The sequence below is a fragment of the Cupressus sempervirens genome, chromosome 6 (assembly GCF_028749045.1).
Source record: "Cupressus sempervirens isolate cs-2001-9-10 chromosome 6, ASM2874904v1, whole genome shotgun sequence".
NCBI classification, from domain to species: Eukaryota; Viridiplantae; Streptophyta; class Pinopsida; order Cupressales; family Cupressaceae; genus Cupressus; species Cupressus sempervirens.
Genome location: NC_143123.1, coordinates 229,819,737 through 229,825,547, shown reverse-complemented (window position 1 = coordinate 229,825,547; position 5,811 = coordinate 229,819,737).

The window sequence follows — 5,811 nt, the reverse complement described above, 5'->3', positions numbered from 1 at the left end:
TAATCTAAAATCAAATCTTTATTTTTTCAAAGTGTGTAGAATGGAGTCTAGTTTCTAAAAAACTAAGTTGTTGCAAAATTCAATGAATGAGCTAAAATCTATAGCCCAATTAGTACATGGTGGTTTTTGACAAAAAATAGACATACATTCAAAAGAAATTATAGATAAAAGGCTTGAAATACTTCAAATTAAAAATAAATTATATGGTTATATAGCTAACACATAGACCTACAATCATGTAACTTGATCTTATTGATGCCCAACCATGAGGAATCTTGAAGGAGAGCACACAAGAAAAATCGATCATTTTTTGTATGTTTGCAGCAAAACATGTCTCAGACCTTTTTATAAACTCCAAACCATTGTGTTGGATCTCCAAGGCAAAGCCAATCCTTAGGATTAGATTTAATGCAAAGCTTTGAATAGCGCATGCTTGCTATAGTGCGCACACAATATTTAAAGCTTTCGAATTTGGGTTTTAATAGCACTTGTGTGCTATAGTGAACATGCACTATTGAGACCTAAATAGTGTATATAGAAGGAAGAAGAGATGCAAAACAAGAGAAAGAGAAAGGGGGATTATGGCTATGTGTGTGTGTGTGTGAGAGAGAGAGAGAGATAAAGAGAAGGTAGGGGATGGGAGAGAGAGGAAGTGAGAGAGAGTAGCCTGGGTGGTAGAGAGAGTATGGGATGGGAGAGAGACAAAGTGTGAGAGAGAGTAGGGGTGGCAAAGAGAGAGTACGGGATGGGGGAGAGAGATTGAGAGTAGGGGATGAGAGAGAGAGGAAGTGTGAGAGAGTGAGTAGGGGTGACAAAGAGAGTATGAGATGGAAAGGAGAGATTAGGTAGTGGGAGAGGGAGTGAGAGAGGGAGAGAGAGAGAAGGATGTGAGTGTGTGTGTCTATGTGTGAGAGAGAGAGTAGGACATGGGAGAAAGTGTGAGAGTGAGAGAGAGAGAGAGAGAGAGAGAGAGAGAGAGAGAGCAGGGCATGGGAGAAAGTGTGAGAGTGTGAGAGAGAGTAGGGGTGGCAGAGAGAGAAAGTAGGGGATGGGAGAGGGGAGAGAGAGAGAGAGCAAGGGATAAGGGAGAGAGAGTAGAGAGGGAGAGAGTGAGAGATAGTAGGTAGTGGAAGAGGGAGTGGGAGAGGTAGAGAGGGGGGGATGGTCATGTGTGTGAGAGATCAAGAGAGTAGGGGATGAGAGAGGAGAGAAATGGGGGATGGGAGTGTGTGGTGTGTGTGAAAGAGAGAGAGTAGGAGATGGGAGAGGGGAGAGAGAGAGAGAGTAAGGGATAGGAGAGAGAGAGAGAGAGTAGATGGTGGGAGAGGGAGAGAGGGGGGAATGGGAATGTGTGTAAGAGAGAGAGAGTATAGGATGGGAGAGAGAGATTAAGAGTAGGGGATGGGGAGAGATATTGAGAGTAGGGAATGAGGGAGAGAGAGAGTAGGCAGTGGGAGACAGAGTGGGAGAGGGAGAGTGAGAGAGAGGAGGATGGGACTGCATGTGTGTGAAAGAGAGAGAGTAGGGAATGGGAGAGGGGGGAGAGAGAGAGTAGCTCGAGAGAGATTAGGGGATGGGAGAGAGAGAGTAGGCGGTGGTAGAGGGAGTGGGAGAGGGAGAGAGAGGGGAAATAGAAATGTGTGTAAGAGAGAGAGAGAGTAGGGGGTGTAGAGAGAATATAGAGGGAGAGAGTGAGAGTGAGAGTAGGTGGTGGGAGAGGGAGTGGGAGAGGGAGAGTGAGTGAGAGATAGAGTAGGGGATGGGAGAGGAGAGAGAGGGGGGGATGGGTGTGTGTGAAAGAGAGAGAGAGAGTAGGGAATGGGAGAGGGGAGAGAGAGATAGAGAGAGGGTAGGGGATGGGAGAGAAAGAGTAGGCAGTGGGAGAGGGAGTGGGAGAGGGAGAGAGAGGGGTGGATGGGAGTGTGTGTAAGAGAGAGTAGGGGATGGGAGAGAGTGTGAGAGAGAGTAGGGTTGGTAGAGAGAGAGTGAAAGTAGGAGATGGGGGAGAGAGAGAGAGAGAGAGAGAGAGAGAGAGAGAGAGAGAGAGAGAGAGAGAGAGAGAGAGAGAGAGTAGGCGGTGGGAGAGGGAGTGGGAGGGAGAGATAGGGGAAATGGGAGTGTGTGTAAGAGAGATAGAGTAGGGGATTGGAGAGAGAGAGTAGGAAGTGGGAGAGGGACTGGGAGAGGGAGAGAGAGGGGGGAATGAGAATGTGTGTAAGAGAGAGAGAGTAGAGGTGGCAGAGAGAGAGTACAAGGTGGGAGAGAGAGATTGAGAGTAGGGGATGGGGGAGAGAGAGAGTAGGCAGTGGGAGATGGAGTGGGAGAGGGAGAGCAAGAGAGAGGAGGATGGGAGTGCATGTGTGTGAAAGAGAGAGAGAGTAGGGAATGGGAGAGGGAGGAGAGAGAGAGTAGCTTGAGAGAGTAGGGAATGGGAGAGAGAGTAGGTGATGGGAGAGGGAGTGGGAGAGGGAGAGAGGGGGGATGGAAATGTGTGTAGGAGAGAGAGAGAGTAGGGGATGGGAGAGAGTGTGAAAATGTGAGAGAGAGTAGGGGGTGGCAGAGATAGAGTAGAGAGGGAGAGAGTGAGAGTGAGAGTGAGAGAGAGAGTAGGCAGTGGGAGGGGGGAGAGAGAGTAGCTTGAGAGAGAGAGAGAGAGAGTAGCAAATGGGAGAGAGAGACTAGGTGGTGGGAGAGGGAGTGAGAGAGGGAGAGAGAGGAGGGATGGGAGTGTGTGTAAGAGAGAGAGTAAGGGATGGGAGAGAGTGTGAGAAAGAGTAGGAGGTGGGAGAGAGAGAGTGAGAGTAGGGGATGGGAGAGAGTGTGAGAGAGAGTGAGAGTAGGGGATGGGAGAGAGAGAGTAGAGAGGGAGAGAGAGTGAGAGAGAGATAGTAGGTAGTGGGAGAGGGAGTGGGAGAGGGAGAGAGAGAGGGGGGAATGGGAGTGTGTGTGAGAGATCTAGAGAGTAGGGGATGGGAGAGGAGAGAGGGTGAGAGAGAGTAGGTAGTGGGAGAGGGAGAGAGTAGGGGATAGGAGAGGAGAGAGAGAGAGAGAGAGAGAGAGAGAGAGAGAGAGAGAGAGAGCGTGAGTAGGGGATGGGAGAGGGGAGAGAGAGTAGGGAGAGAGAAAAGGAAAGAGAGAGTAGGGGATGGGAGAGAGAATATCCCAAGAGAGAGGGGGGAATGGGAGTGTGTGAGATAGAGAGAGTAGGAGATGAGATAGGAGAGAGAGAGTAGGGGATGGGAGAAGATAGAGAGTGAGAGACTAGGGGATGGAAGAGAGAGAGTAGGTGATGGGAGAGGGAGAGTGAGAGAGAGTAGGCGATGGGAGAGGGAGTAGGAGAGGGAAAGAGAGAGAGAGTAGGGGATGGGAGAGGAGAGAGATTAGGGGATGGGGGATGGTGGGATAGGGAGAGATGTGCTTTGATATAGTGCATACGTGCTTTATAGTGCGTATGCACTATAGTACATATGCACTATGTCAAATCACCCAAAAATGGTAAAAAAGAAAGTTTGGGTCCCATTTCATCCATTCTTTGCTTTTAGTCTATTGTGCATTCTATTTTTCTAATAGGAAGAACAAGTTTCAACATAGCAAACATTATTTGAAGACTTTTTGAATTAGCAAACACCAAATTCAATCATTGGATATGCGATTTGAAGACTTTTTGAATATTCTTTGTATAGAAAAGGTTAGTGCAATCCTTTTTAAATATTGTTTGTTGATATATAGATACATATTTTATTATAATTTGACATGTTGTTTAATATATAGTGAATTCATTGAAATTTGTATGTTTGAATGAAATGTTATTTCAAAATGGTTAGAAATTTGACAAGTTGTTTGATATATATTGTGTATTCATTCAAATAATTGTAATTTTTATATGTATTTGAATGATTTGTAATTTACACATTGTAAGTAATTTAGATGTTTGAACAATTTGACATGTAGAAATCATCATCATGCCAAGGAAGAAATCAAAAACTCAAACAAATGAAGATAGGGAGAGAGAATTGGAAATTAAAAGAGATAAAATGAAACTACTATGTGAACAAAGAAAATTGCAAAGCAATAATGAAGAATTGACTTTCAAAGAGGATCAAGAACCATTGATACAAAGAATCAAAGAGGAAGAATTGGAAAGACAAAGAGAATGAATGAGACTGTTATGCTAAAGAAGAAAATTGAATTGTGATGCTACACCATCTTCCCATGTTGGATTTATATCATCCTTTCATGTTGAAGAGACACTAATTTGTAGATCTAACAATGTACACACTCCATCATGTCATGTTGAAGACATAACATCACCACATCAAGTAGGCGATATTCCATCTTTTGCATCTTATTGCCAAGGCACATCATCTTCAATTCAAGGTATACAATATACTCAACCTTATGCTGATGTTCAAAATGTTGAGGGAATGGAAGAGATTATAACACCTTCTAGAATTCATTTTAGAAGACCAAAATATTTGATTGATATTGATACTAACATTTTGAATTCAATGCCTGACAAGATTAGCAAGCGTACTTGTCAAAGAAAAGTTAATCATATGTGGAGATTATGTTTTGAAGAATTAAATATTATAGGTCAATGCCAATTATTTTTTGAAATGATGAGGAATTTGAAATTTAGGCCTATCATGAAGATTCTTGGGCTAAGAATGATGGGCGATTCAAATGAAAAAAAATATTGTAAAGAATCTAATGAGTGCTTATGACAAAGTGGGTTCTAAATCATGCACCAAAGATAGCAATATCACAAGATGAGTACTCACATTGACAATAGTAAGTAGCCAAATGAAAAAAGATCGAATCATGAGAAAAAAAAGCAAAATATTAAAAATTGGTAGAGGTACTCTAAGGATAGCCGTGCTAAGGCGTGAGAGATTGGAAGATCAAACAAAAAATGAGTTATGGACATTTAGCGGTAGACTACCATGAAAGGATAAAGAAATTAGTGAAGCTTTGAAATCATTGATCAAAGATTTTTGGAAAAATAACACACGTGTTTCCCCTAATCAAAGAGATGTTGTAAGAAGGAGGATTGGTAGCCAAAATCATGACCCACATGCAAAACATTTTTTGGATTCAACTCAGACACAATTTTTTGCAAAATTTATTGGTATGTATCCTCAAATTCAAATAAGTCAAAGATTTTTTGAGATGGGTAAAATTTTTTATGTCAAGATAAATCACACATGCACAACTTGTTGTTGTAGGATACATATTGAATTTTTTAACCATTTTTATGTTTTTAGGCATATATGTGTGTTTTTGCATTCTGAGTTTGTTTTGCAAGATTGTGACATGAATGAGACACCAAGATCTTCAAGAGAATTCATATCCAACATTTTATGTGAAATAGGGGATGACCAACAATTTTACAAGACATCATGCTTGGATGGTACATGCTTATTTTGTGGTTCTTTGCAACTTTTATCAACTTGTGAACATATGGATAGTACACATGCAAATGGAAATGAAATAGTATATTACAAAAAATTTAAGATAGTGACATATGCTCTAAAAGATGAGAAACAGGGTAAAAGATGTGATTTAGTCATTGAAAAGATTCCAGTGTATGAGTTCATGAAGATTTTTCATGAAAAGATTATTTACGAGTATGCAAGGAATACACATAGAGCTCAATGGCTAGATTTGCAATTCAAGTTGTGCAAGGATATGTTTCCACTGGATTCCATTGTTTTGGTTGTAGACTTCACAGAGAACTACACACTACAACCAAAAAATGAGGTGCAAGCAAAGTATTATACTTCTTAATAGGTTTTCATATTTGTTCATATA